We start from the raw sequence: 14,918 nt of genomic DNA on the forward strand, positions 1-14,918 counted from the left end.
CAGTCCCATGTAAATAACATCATTCCCCACCACCAGCCACCTTCAGCATACAGTCCCACGTAAATAACATCGCCCCCTGAACATTCAGTCCCATGTAAATAACATCAGTTCCTCAGACCCCTGTAACATTCAGTCCCATGTAAATAATATCACTCCCTCCCACACCCACAGCCGCCATCAACATACTGTCCCAGGTAAATAACATCACTGCCTCCCCCAGCCCCCTCCGACATACAGTCCCATGTAAATAACATCACTCCTTCCCACAGCCGCCTCCAGCATACAGTCCCATGTAAATAACATCCCCCTGCCCCAGCCCCCTCCAACATACAGTCCCATGAAAATAACATAATTCCTTACCACAGCCGCCTTCAACATACAGTCCCATGTAAATAACATCACCCTGCCCCAGCCCCCGCCAACATACAGTCCTATGTAAATAACATCACTCCCTCCTACAGCCACTATCAACATACAGTCCCATGTAAATAACATGACCCCCTCCCCAGCCACCTCCAAAACACAGTTCCATGTAAATAACATCCCTCCCTTCATCCCTAACATACAGTCCCAGTTAAATAACCACAACTCCCAGCATTGCTTTGCCTCTCCCTTCACTTACCTCTCCTGATGTAGCAGACATCACCTCAGCTTCTTCTCCTCTTCACTGACGCCCTATCCTGCACTGGTCACATGATGGTGACATCATCGCAGGTCCTTCTCAACCACTGACTGTTTTACTGGTCACATGACCTGTGATGTCACTACAGGTCCTTCAGCTCTTCCACCGCATTAGATTCAATTGTATTACCGTCCTGTGGATGGCAATACAGTTGTAACTAGCAGGCAGGCAGGACGTTTGGGGCCTGGGACAAAACATCAGGGGCCCAGGCCCCAAATGTTTTAACCTAGCAACACCCCTGATTAGAACTATTGGGCTGGCCCACTCACTTTTAGACTCCTCGATAACATCCAGCCGCAGCATTAGCTGCACCTTCTCCGAGATGGCTTTTCGCCGAGCCTCGGGCACCCGGTACGGCTTTTACTGGACTTTTGCCTGGGGCTCGGTGACAATATCATGCTGGATTATAGAAGTGTGTCCAGGGAGTTCTGAGAACACATCCGTGTTCCGACTAACAAACTCCCTGACTTCCTGAGCTGGTTTAGAAGAGAGGCTGTCAGCAATTCTTATTGTGGCAACCTCTTCCCCTGCAGCAGACAGAGGGACCGAAACCTCTTCCCCTAGACAAACCGATCGCGATCTGTCCTCAGCGCAAGTCTCCCTATCCTTCCAAGGTTTTAGTAGATTAACATGGTAGACCTGCTCCGGCTTTCGCCGCCCTGGCTGGTGTACCTTGTAATTTACATCTCCAACTTTCTCTATTACCTCAGAGGGCCCCTGCCACCTAGCCAAGAACTTACTGTCCACTGTCGGTACCAGAACCAAAACCCGATCACCCAGGTTAAAACTCCGGACTCGAGCCTGCCGGTTATAGATTCAACTCTGGGCTCACTGAGTTGCCTCCATATGTTCCCGAACCAGAGGCAACACGTTCTCTATCCGTTCTTGTATCTGGGTGACATATTTAATAACACTTTTATATGGGCTGTTATTCCCATGCCTCCTTGGCTACGTCCAAAAGCCTGCAAGGATGTCTGCCATATAGCAGTTCGAAGGGCAAGATCCCAGAAGAGGTCTGGGGCACCTCTCGCACTGCGAACATGAGATAGGGCAGGAGGAGGTCCCAGTCCCTTCCATCCTTGGACACCACTCTTTTTAACATATTTTTTAAGGTTTGGTTAAACCTTTCTACCAGCCCGTCCGTTTGCGGATGGTAAACAGACATCTGTAACTGTTTTATGTGCAGCAATTGGCACAGTTCCCTCATGACCTTGGACATGAATGGGGTCCCTTGGTCCATCAAAACCTCTTTGGGTAGTCCTACGTGGGAAAACATCTCCATTAACTCTTTATCTTTGAGTTTGGCCGATGTATGTTCACAGTGGCACCACCTCCAGGTACCGGGTAGCGTAGTCTAGGATGACTAAAATGTGTTGGTGCCCTCTAGCGGATTTTGGTACTGGTCCATAGCGATTCTTTCAAACGGGACCTCGATGATCGGGAGAGGTACTAAGGGACTGTGGAAATGGGGCTGGGGGCTAGTTATCTGGCAGGTCGGGCAAGACTTACAAAACTCTTCCACCTCTATAAACACACTGGGCCAGTAAAACCGCTGTAGTATACGGTCCTGTGTTTTCTGCAATCCCAGATGACCCCCGAGAACATGTTGGTGCGCTAGATTAGTACCAGTTTGCGATAAGCCTTGGGCACTACCAACTGTTCAACATTCTCACCCCGTAGTTGGTTGACCCGATACAGCAAATCATGGAGAACCACAAAACACGGAAATATCGTCTCGACCCCCGGTTGTTGTGGTTCTTCATCGATCATTAACTCATTAACCCAGGCTCGGGATAATGTCGGGTCCCGGTGTTGTGCTGTACCGAAATTATCACCGGAGACATTCAAGTCTGCTAATTCAGGGCCCGGCGGCAAGTCCTCCACCTCCCCATCCATCACATTCAGTGGGGTTGTTTCCCCCTTATCCACCGAAGTGGCGGTCACCCCTACCACTGGCCCTTCGGCCTCAGGTTCCCAGGGTTCTGGCCTCCCACCTGAGCAAGGCCAATCCACTGGGGTTATCCCTGACTCTTGGGGACCGGTAAGTCTCATAGCTGGCCACAGTTTCGGGAAGCACGGTAAGTCTCTTCCTATTATTAGTTCATAGTGTATATTTGTGGTGATGCCCACTTCATGAATCCTCCTGCTGACAACCGTGGTTAAAGACATCAAAGCGGTCGGGTAGTCTTTTAAGTCACCATGTATTCACATTACTTCGACTTTCTGGCCAGTAAATTCAGGGGGTCGCACCAGGGTAGCCAGACTCCCCTAGTCCAGCAGAGCCACCGCTGGGGTGTCTCCCACTTCCACCTGGCACAGGTGATTATTATCTAGAGACTCACTGGTACCGATTGCACACAACTTCCTGGCATATAGCGACCGACGGTAGCCATAGTTAGTGTCCATGGGCTCTACCATATGGGGACAGTCAGCTCTTACATGGCCAGGCTCCTGACACCGCTAACAGATCCTCGGAGCCAGGTCTGTAGTGTTTACCTCCCGGGCAGGCTTTTTCGGCTCCAGTCTCCGGGTCTGGGGTGGGGATTGTCGGGGTTTAAATGCCCCCTTCCCGAAAGAGCCCCCCTTTAGTTTCCTGGTAGCCCCATATCGTTCAACCAGGTCCACCATCTCAAAGGCATTAACAGGAGACGCCTGGCTAATCCACTGCTGAAGAGGGTATGGCAAAGCCTTCCAAACATATCAGCTAAAATACGGTCCAGCATAGCAGTGGGACTCCGGTTGTAGCCATTTTTGCAAAAGGTGAAATAAAGCATAATACCGTGGTCTCGCGGGCTCAGCCAGGTTAAACTCCCACTGATGCACCCGCTGGGCCAGGACCAACATATTCACCCCCAGCCTCGCCAGAATCTCACCCTTGATCTCACCAGCTGTGACTCGGATGCCAGGGACGGAGCGACGACCTCAGCCCACTGGTCTTGGGGTAGATGCTCCCTCACGGCCACTTTCTCGAATACTGCTAGGTAGGTTTCGACATCATCCGTGGGTGCCATCTTGGGGATCGCCGTTTCGAACCGCTTTCCGGGCTTCGTGAACGCTCGGGGATGCTCCTGCCATCTGTAGAGCCATCACATGTTGAAGCAGCAGCTGGTTTGTTTGTTTCTTGCTGCTGCTTATTACCCTCCCGCTGTTGCAGGTTAGTCTTCATTACAGCTTCCATTTTGCCGAGTGACACGAGTTGAAATTTAGCTGGTTTAATCCAGGACATACATCCGTGCCCGGAGGAGAAAAAAAAATATATTTCGGCTTTTACTCCAGCCTCACTGCGTATGCACGCATCCTCCACCAACTGTGGGGATTCGCTCTGGTAGACAGGATAAGCGGACGCAGTATAGAGGCACCAACCAGTTCTTAAATCAAACAGTTCAGGTTTTTTTTACACTCTAGGAAAGGTTATAAACTAAAAGTCACATCAACACAAAAAATCACCGTGTGGTTTTGGTGTTAGTTCACACCCTGCTGGCAGTTCTGCCTGAAAGAGTCAATGAGTAGGCTTTAGGAGGCCTGTTTCCCCTCACACGGGTCTCAGCCCTCCAAGCCCGGCACAAGCCTCAGATCCTAATACAGAGATATCCTCTGCTGAACCCACCTGTCTTTTAAAGGCAGCTAGGTGTTGCCAAAACCCGGATCGGCACATGATATCCAGTCCAGGTGTTTGACCCCACCTGGCCGCTAACTGGGAGGAAAATACCTGCCTCCCCATACTGTGTCACAATATATATAATCAATTACCTGGTTTATTATATGTCTATGGTGACCTCTAAGAATATTTAGTTTAATATATGCAGGTCTGAGCACCAGTTTTGCTTTTCATACAATATGTTTATTGACAGTGAAGTGATGAGCAGATGCCAGACATCTCCAGCACTGCTTGTCCCTGTGGAGAATGTAAGAGTCCCAAATTTCTGATCCTCTGTTGTCCTGAGATTGCCATCAGATCTGTCAACAGCTGCCATCAAGACCTCTATGTATACAGTATATATAATATATAATGTTATTGTCATTAGACCTATCCTCCCTACAGTAGGATATTTCATGGGGGCATGATGCAAGGAGGAAGATCCCAGACATCTGTAGACTCACTTGTAGTAATATTTGCAATTAGAGTTTTATTTTGCATAGAATATTAAAAGATTTGCAAAAATAATATCAGTTCATTTGACGTTACAGATCTGTGACAGCAAGGGTGAAAAGGGGTAAGAGCACGTGATTTTCCCAGGGCATGCTGCTGCTGACTGTGCTTCATAGTGACACTGCGTTCTCATGGCAGGGTACAGCCACGACTGACTCACAACTGTGTGAGAGACGGAGATGTACAGGCTAAGAGGCGGCTCCAGCAAATAACATAGAAGTGATGACTCACTAGCCGATCCCACTGAACGCCATGATATCAGTGAACCTACACTTGACAGGGATGATGCACAATAGCTTAAAACGAAACGTAGTATCGGTCATTTTTAATTTGGCGAAACGCATTCATATTAAAAGGACAAATGATATGACGTCATCAAACACAACATGAATTGCGTCAGATGCCAAGCAAGAACTCTATATAGCGATTGCTTGTAGTACACAAAGAAGTCTGGCTAAGAAAACCCATGGTCAATTTATTCAATAACATTATATATTAATGTAATAATATAAATATACACTGATGAGCCAAACTTTTTGAACCTTTGACTTTCCTTTTCCATATCTCACCATCCACTACAGCTTCGAACATCAGACTACCAGCCAGTGGCGTACATAGGGAAGTAAGGGCCCCATAGCAAGGATCAAACAAGGCCCCCCACACCGGACAGAAGGGTTTCTGCCCTTTTAAACCCTTTTCAATGACCCTTGGGCCATTTTTTCCACTGCCTCATTTGCTAAAAGTTGTTTTATTTAGAGGGTAGAGTCCTGACCAAGTTTTCACCCCAAGTAGAAGAGGAGATAATCCCAACTGGCCCCCCTCTTGCCCTGGGCTCCATAGCAGCCGCATGGTCTGCCGCTATGGTCAGGGGCATAGCTATAGGGGGGCGCAGAGGTAGCAGTCGCTACCGGGCCCAGGAGCCTAAGGGGGCCCAAAGACCCTTGTGCCACATAAGAAGACACCGGTATTATGGAAAGTGCATGCTGGTCAAGTTACACCTCTGGCTGCAGGGAAGGGGTTAGGTCAAGAATTTGGCATGAGGGGGGTTGGGGGGTGCCGTTTCAATTCTTTAATTTTTGCCTCCCTGGTCACAAAGCACTGAGGGAAGGGGGGCCCAAGCTGAAATCTTGCACCAGGGCCCATGAGCTTTTAGCTACGCCCCTGGCTATGGTAGTTACGCCCCGGCTACCAGCATTTTATAGACAATCATCTTGGCTATCTCATACATAAATTGGACTTGCAGCTATTTAGCATATGATTAGTTCTGCAGATTCTCATCATGTAACTGGCGGTGGGACAATCTTTTTCTTCTAGTATACTACAAATCACTACCTGTTCTCACATTCTCTAATAGCTCAGTGTGTTATTAGGTTGATTTCCAAGCGAAAGGTCACTGGTTCAAATCGGAAGAGCAGCCATGAAGAAGATTTCCCAAGAAAAGAGAAACAGCATCATCTAGCTCATTGACAGCAGCATCTCGGCCAAGAAAATTGCCAAACTGCATCATGTGAGCGCCATGAGAGTTGGAAGCATACAAAATGACTCTGGACACTGAAAGTCAGATGTTCAAAACATTGTTGCCCTTTTGCTCGTTAGTGTAAACTAAAGGGGTTGTCCAACATTAGGAAAATTTGGGGCACAGACAGGGGATGGTATAACATAACAAAATAAGCATTACTTACCTGATGAATTGGTTGTCATTCCAGCATTGCCGTTCTGGTCCTCCCTTCTCCCTATTGATAAACTGTCGTGAAAGGTGGGGGGAGATATTTATAACTCAGATCTTCTCAAGATGCATCTGTCCTTGTTAAAATGTTGCAGTTATTAATTAGTTAACCCTTTAAAGAGCATTTGTCAGCATCATTAACACTATTAAACCAGACATGCTGATTGAAACGATACCTTTATGTTTTATGTTTCCAAGATATCCATGTTTTTACTTATATGCAAATGAGCTGCTTCAAGCACCAAGTGGCCAGACAGAGCCCTTAGAGTACTGCCTTTGAATGCTTGTGTGTGACTTTTTGATCATCTTTAGTCTATTTTTTGGGGAAGTGATGAGATGAAAAAATGGTGAATCAGTAATTGTGATTTTGTTTTTCCTGTTACGCTGTTCGCCGTATGGGATAAATAAATTGATATTGAATAGTATGGGCGTTTTGGTACATTGTGAAACCTATGCTTTCTCTTTTTTTATCATTTATTTTTATTTTGAGATGGAGAAAAGGGTGTGATTTGAATTTTTATAGGTTTATTTTTTTTTATTTTTATTTTTACTTTTTCAAACTTTTTCCACCCCCCTGCCTAGGGACATGTGATTGTTTGATCACTTCTACCATAGACTGCAATGATTTAACATTAGAGCCTATGGGAGACTCATTATGTTCCTCTGAAGCCCTGCCACGTAGGAATATTGCTGTGGCAGGCCTCGGAGCATTCAGAAGGCCCAAGCAAGTAAACATCTCCCTCAATGTCACCACAGGGGAACTGTTCAGACCCTAGGAGTGCAGAGGTCCACGGTAAAGACCTCTCAAATGCCGTAGTGGCAATTGACCTCGGCATCTGAGGGGTTTAATGTCCATGATCGGTATTATTGCCGATCATAGACATTGCCTCCAGGTATCTGCTGTGTAAAACAACAGACACCTGGCAGTTATAGGGCCTGTTCATCCTCTGAGCAGGCACTATGTTTAAATCCCAGAATTCCACCATATATGTATGGTGCAAGTTGTTAAGTGGTTAATGAATTTTTTTTTTCTTAATGTTTGGGGCAGCAACATTATACAGACACATACACTTATTTCCTCTATTGCCTGTATAGTCAGTACAGCAGGGTGTGTGCTTTATGGCAGCTATAATAAATGGGAGTTAATTGACAGAGAAATATCAACTAATTATTACAGTCTCCTGACAGTAATGAAGTACCAGAGACCAGGAAGAGCCTTCATTAACTTAGATGCCTATTAATGACAATGTGATGACTCTGCTCATTCAGTCCCATCTATACAGCAAAGCTGACAAGTGAGTCACAGAAAACAGGAAGCATCAGCCTATTGTGAATGCTCTAGTGGTAAGTTTAAAATGTGTAAAGTTTACACTTTAAAATCAAATTAGTTTAAAAAATTTTTTTTTTAACAATATATATTGTTTTGAGTATACATTCCCTTTAATGGGCTTGGTTGCATGCTATAAGATTGCAGGTCCTATAGAATTATTTTTTTTAGCTTACATAGACCAAGGGTCTAGAGATGATTGCTTTCATGAATCATAGTGGAATAAACAGGTGGATGCTGCAGGCAATATTACCAGATCTACTTCCCAAGATACTCATGTACTGACATGCTTTCCAAATTATGTCTGATGTCTTAATTCTATTAGAGTGGAAACATTATAAGTGCATTAATTTAAGGAAAGTGTCAAAACAAGTCCTTTATTAAAATTTAATACATATACAGTATAGAATCCTCAACTTTGAAATTGCAACACCAAGAAGGACAAACCGTAAGGTTAAAGGATGACTGTCATCAGTGGCGTACCCAGGGTGTTTGGCACCCGGGGAGGGTCATTTCTCTGGCCCCCCCCCCCCCCCCAATACTTGACCACATACCTCTTACATCAAGGGATATCTCCTGTCATGTAGACCTTCTCTTTCCTCTTCTCCTCCGTTAGACCCCCATGAGAAATTCTTTCAGCCGCATCTCGTCTCTACAGAGTTTGTAACACATACACGTTAGATTTCTCAATTTTTCCATCAACCTCCCCATCCTGGTGTCCCCACAGTGTTATCCTGCTGCCGCCCCCAATACCTGTGCCCGTTGTGCCCCCCAATGCCCGAGGTACTTTACTGCTGAAAAAATAGTGACCCTAATAGACATGATTGGGGTCATTTATCAAACTGGTGAAAAGTAGAACTGGATTTCCAAAAGAGCTGTCAAATATGAAAGGTGGAATCTGATTGGTTGCTATGGGCAACTAAGACAGTTCTACTTTACACCAGTTTGATAAATGATCCCAAATGTCCCTATAGTGTCTACAGCAGTTATAATGTCCCCTAGAGGCCCCCAGTAATAATAACACCCTATATTGTGCTCCAGGTAATAATCCCTGTATAGTGTCCCCAGAAAAAATCGACTGGCCTCTACAGTGCCTCCCCAATAGAAAGGCCCCCACGCTGCCCCCCACACAGTAGTGTCCCCCACACAGTAGTGTCCCCCACACAGTAGTGTCCCCCACTCTGCCCCACACACAGTAGTGTCCCCCACACAGTAGTGTCCCCCACGCTGCCCCCCACACAGTAGTGTCCCCCACGCTGCCCCCCACACAGTACTGTCCCCCCACGCTGCCCCCCACACAGTAGTGTCCCCCACACAGTAGTGTCCCCCACGCTGCCCCCCACACAGTAGTGTCCCCCACACAGTAGTGTCCCCCACACTACCCCCCACACAGTAGTGTCCCCCACATTGCCTTCCCTCCCATAATAAATTGCCCCCCCACTGTGCCCCACAGTTTCCCACCATATTCCCCCACGTCCTCCTGTGTGCACCCCCCTCATGTCCTAGGAAAATCAAAGGGGCAGTAACAATTAAAACATGGTATTTATTGATATAACTAAAACGTATATATATAATCCCCTTACAAACAAACAAAGACAAACAAACACAGTCGGGACCTGGGTACTAGAGAGCCGCAGGAATGCGGGTCGCGGTACACGGAGTCCCTAGGGCGGGCCCTTAATAGGGCTGTGTGGACCCCAAGTGTCAAGAGGAGCCACAAAAAGTGCTGAGAAACACCCCAGCATGGGCGTCCTGAAACCCGATTGGGAACAGGTAATGCCCAGTCAGGGTAAATAAGGGTAGATCTTACCGGTGTGAGGTCAGACCATACATGTGTCCAGCGGACACAGGAGACACCCGGACAATGGATTTTTTCTCAGCACGTTGATAAGGTGTTCAAAATGCGGGGGAGGGATTCTTCATAGATTAGGTCAATCCTGGTCAGGGTCCGCAGGGAGAGTGAACTGTCCCTGTTGTACCCTGCTTGGCCTACTATGACCCTAATGCCCTAACACGGGATCAGTGCCCCGCAAGGGGTGGTCCCGTCCGGAACCTGACCCTGGTATAAGGTCCCTATGAGACCCTGCCAGGGTGGTGTGTAGAACACCTAATCTAGTAAGACTACAATGAATAATGGAACCGTGGATAAAGAAGGGTATGTTCCTATGTCCCTACGCGTTTCTTCAAATAGAACATACACGGAAAATATATAGCACTACAGGCAACCCCTAGAATCATCAGGGGACGGGGGTGAGTACTAATAGCTGCCTCCTAGACCACTCAGTGTCAGTGATGTACTACTGAACCTAGGTGGACAAGGGCAGACTGGAAAGGCTTAGTCTATTTACACTAAGAGAGACCTCATAGCCACATAAGAAGTTATGCTTATGCTAGGCAAATGTGAGGGAGGTGCTGGCTACCTCTAACCACTAATTGATAAGTAACGTGGTTACTGTAACTAGAGTGCGTATGGCAGAGTCCAGGTACATAGTAGGCCTAGGTGCGTGTGGCATCCATATGGCCGGACCGCCGTCAATTGGTTTGTATGTCCCCCAAAGTTGCCACATTATAAAATAAAGTAAAAGTTTTCCCCCACACGTCCTCTGTCCTGTGTGCACCCCGGCCCCCTCATGTCTTCCAAAGTTGCCACATTATAATATAAAATAAAAGTTTGCCCCCACACGTCCTGTGTCCTGTGTGCACCCCGACCCCCTCATGTCCCCCAAAGTTGGCACATAAAAGAAAAAATAAATAAATAAATAAATAAAGAAACCCTAAAAGCTAAATACTTACCTGCACTTGCTTGCAGAGTCCCGGCACAGGCGCGCGTGATGACATTATCACGCGCACCTGCGCCGGGATTTCACTACCGCATAGGCTTCAGGCCTACTAGGCCTGAAGCCTATGGCGGTGATTGGCGGCGGGGCAGGGAACTATGCGCTCTGCTCCCTGCCCCGCCGCAGTATGTGGGACTGGGTCACGTGTGTCAGCACTTCAGCAATGAGCGCTTCCATCTGTATTGATGGAAGCGCTCATTGCTTCTGGGCCTGCTGGCAACCCCGTCAGAGCCAGCACCTGGGGCGCATCGCCCCCCCCTGCCCCCCCCCCCCGGGCACGCCACTGACTGTCATAATGTTCTTCAAAAAAAATCAATTTTAGCACATGTTACTGCTGCAGCAGCATTATGTATAAAGCAATCTTTAGTTTCTTCACTTACCACTGTTTTCCTTGAGTTTTCCCCTTAGTTACAGCTGTTTTGAATCCTACATTATGAGGATCTTCTCAAGATGGCTCATTTGCCAGTTCTCTGAGGCCAAAACTGCATCCCCTCAGGTCACATACAAACTTGCTGTATCCAGCAGCTCCCTGCCACCCAATCAGATTGGATTACTGACAGACACGCCTCCTCACTCTGAAGCCTAATGCAGGCATGCAGTGTGAAGGACCGCCCCTCTGTCTTCCTAGCCGGAGACAGACAAGCCATAGCAATGGTCTTTTAAGGGAGCAGTGGAAAGGGACAGGAGACATTAATGAAAGCTGTTATTATAAGGTAATTACAGATCTTTTGGCAATCATTGACAGACTAACTCAGGTATACATGCCTAGCTGTAATAAACTAGCAAATAAAAAAAAATATGACAGTTATCCTTTAAGCAAATCCAGGAAGTAGCAGGTGCCACTAAGATCTGCAGATGATCACATTTTTAAGCACCTGGCTCTAATCTGTGGCATGTAGAAGGGTCATAAAAGCCAGAATGAAAGCAAAGTTCTTTTTAGCCACCTGAAACCTCAAAAATTGGATCAAGTAGTGTGGGGTGATTGTGGGATGCCTCTTGTTTGTTGACTGCCAGTAATCACCACTTGTAAAAAACTGATAGGGACAGAATCCTTCAACTGAAAGACCTCAGTTTATCACTGCAGCGGGTCGCTACACATCTAGGCCGAGATGTCAGCACTGTTCACCGTTGCGTGTCCTGGTGGATGGGAGAACAATGACAAACTGGAATGACAGCAAGAGGTGCGCAGAGGCAAACCTCTGCACGGATGGATCATCTGATGAGAGAGAATGATGCATAGTGATTCATTCTGTACTGCCAGTGAAATTGGATGACACATTCCTGGGGTGGCAAAAAGTGTCTACGCAAACCATCAGAAGGTGCATGACATTGGGCTAAGAGACAGACGTCCAGCTACAGGTATTCCATTGACCTCATGCCACCTCTCTCAAAGGCTTTCATGATGCACAGCAAGATGGCAATGGAGGCTGGAATGGAGGTCTATCCTCTTCAGCGATGAGTCCCGCTTTTCTCTTGGACGTAATAATAGTCAGAAATTGGTGCGGAAACCACGTGGGCAACACCATGAAAAGGCCTTTACCATGTCTATCAATCCTGTGATTTCCATAATTCCACAACGTTTCCTTCTCTGTTTTGCAATTTCAATGTTGAAGAGGTTATATGGTTCTTTACGATGGGACAAGACTGCATTTCATCTGTTATACTATTACACCCTGCAATGTATGACCTTCATATGATTGTGCCACAGACTTCCCACATCTTTTACTCCTCCAGGTCAATTTAATTACATAAAAATGTAATGATTAAATCGTTTTATTATTTAATCAAATTCAATAGTAAGAAATTTAAGATTCTGTATGTCTTTGCAGTGAACTTTTTTTATTTATTCTTTATTTGCTTCCTAATAGTCTTCATTAAAATACTTCTACAATTTTGCTGCCTTAGAGTGTATATAACTCCTTCACATAGCTGGCTGTGCTGCTGATTCTGACACTGCTGTTGGCTGTGTTGGCTCTCTGTGATTTTCCTTCTATCAGTGTTAGAGATAGAAGACAGAAGGGGAGGAGGTTGTACATGGTAGATCAGTGTTTGGAGAGGGGAAAGCATCCAAGTTTTTAGGGAGGGCAGATCATACAAGTTGTACTCTATGAAGAGCAGGGAACTCACAAGGAAAACTTAGCAGGGGGGTGAGGGGCATATCAGACACTCCTCAGAATTAGTGTCTGGGAGCACAATGAAGAAAAGATCCTTCATGGGCTACAGAAGGGGAAAACAGTACAGCTTTGTTAGTATATAAGAGCTAGTGAAGGCAGCAGCATCCTGGATTCACAGATCTCCCACCCAGCATGTATTACTGGGAGGAACACAGCTGCATGGTAAAGTGTGGAACTAGGAGTAGGTTGCCAAATAAGTATCACGTCGTCTTAAAACAGAATGAAGGTTACTGCCTAAAACATAGTGCAACTTTTAACTCAAGGTAACTCACACAAGAGAAAAGCACAGTATTACTCTCAGATGCTTTCTCCTTTACCCTATTTGCTATTTTGACCATTTTACCCACAAGAGGTTCTGTTCACATCTCATCTGTCAGATCGGCAAACATATGAACCACTCAGATCAGATCCGACACCTACTATTGCTAACAAAATCTCAAGAATACTTGAAAACTACAAATCACTAAATGTAATAGATGGAGAAACTAAAATATTCCTTACTAAACAACATCCAGTCATTCCTGTATTTTACATACTCCTGAAAATTCACAGAAACCTACAGAATCCACCAGGCCGCCCCATCGTGGCCTCCATAGACTCTATTTTATCACCACTCTCCATATTCCTTGATCGTATATTAACACCCCTGATCAATACCTCATGCTCATTTCTCTTAGATACTAATTATTTTATAACAAAATTACAGGACATCCCTGTTAACTCAGGAACCTTGTTAGTAACGATGGACGTTAGCAGTTTGTACACTTTAATTTCACACAACAAAGGTCTAGAGGCCGCAACTGCTTTACTCTCATCTCAATCTACCCTGTCCACTTTACAACAGGAATTTTGTTTGCAACTACTCTCTCTTGTCCTACACAAAAACTACTTCTTATTTGGGGACCAATACTATGGCCAAAAGCGTGGGACCGCGATGGGGCTAATGTGGCGCCACCCTGCGCTAATTTGTACATGACTCATTTGGAAGAGAACCATGTACAGTATATACTCATCCATTATTTACCCATCATGTTAAAATCTGGCTTAGATTTATAGACGTTTTTTGTCTCTGGGAGGGCCCCGAATCCAGCATACTTTCATTCTACAATGACTTAAAGGGAACCTGTCATGTGGTGATATTTGATTATAATCTAACTAATTATATACAATCATTAACTACTAAAAAGTGCCTTAGATGTATTCACTTACTGGTGTGACAGATGGTTACCTCATAATATACACACAAAGATGCCCCATGCCGCATGCTAATGAGCTGATTGGAGTCCGGCGTGATGTCATTGAGTCCAGCGTATATTTAAATCAGAGCTATAGCCACTCCCCTGCCCACCTGCTGCTGGTTCATATGGAAACAAACTGTCATTCAGCAGCAGGTGGGCGGGGAGAGTCAGGAGGTCATGAATATTCATGACTCATCATTATCAGCTGGAGCTTTTCAATACAAGATGTTGGCAAATTGACTGGGTGAATTAAAGAAAGTGACCCAGCATTGTGCTAAGAGAATCAGTCACTTATTTATGTTGCCCTTAGTTAGGACACCATAAAACTGGTGACAGGTTCCCTTTAAATAATGTATACCTTGAACTAGGGTTTACTATACTGTACATGTGGACACTTTAGAAATTAGCTTTCTTGACACACTGGTACAAAAGGACCCTGATGGCCATTTACAATTTGATCTATATAGCAAACCAACTGATAGAAACAGTCTATTGCACTACACTAGCTGCCACTCCAACGCAACCAAAAGATTACTCCCACACTCGCAATTCATGAGAGTACAACGTATAGTTACCAATCCCACCACCTTAAAGGGATTCTGTCATCAGATTTAACCCTCTAACCTAAACATATGCTCATAGAGCCACCTCCGCAATCCTCCCCGTCCCTCTGCCAAATCCCGCGCCTGCGCACTAGGCTCAGCCTGATGCGCCCGTGCGGACTCCTGGCAGCGGCTTCGTTGAGCGAAGTGCGCATGTGCCGGCCTGATGCGCACTTCGCTCA

The 14,918-nt window shown here is 45.9% G+C and overlaps 1 long non-coding RNA gene across 1 annotated transcript in view; it reads left to right on the forward strand.

Moving 5' to 3' along the window:
- Positions 1-11,199, forward strand: part of LOC120980106 — a 31,044-nt gene extending 19,845 nt beyond the window's left edge. Inside the window, exons 4-5 of the long non-coding RNA XR_005774467.1 lie at positions 10,040-10,044; positions 11,189-11,199. This is a non-coding gene — a long non-coding RNA (uncharacterized LOC120980106). The remainder of the gene's footprint in view (positions 1-10,039; positions 10,045-11,188) is intronic.
- The last annotated feature ends 3,719 nt before the right edge of the window (positions 11,200-14,918 follow it).

This window comes from Bufo bufo, chromosome 10 (assembly GCF_905171765.1).
Source record: "Bufo bufo chromosome 10, aBufBuf1.1, whole genome shotgun sequence".
In the NCBI taxonomy this organism is placed as follows: Eukaryota; Metazoa; Chordata; class Amphibia; order Anura; family Bufonidae; genus Bufo; species Bufo bufo.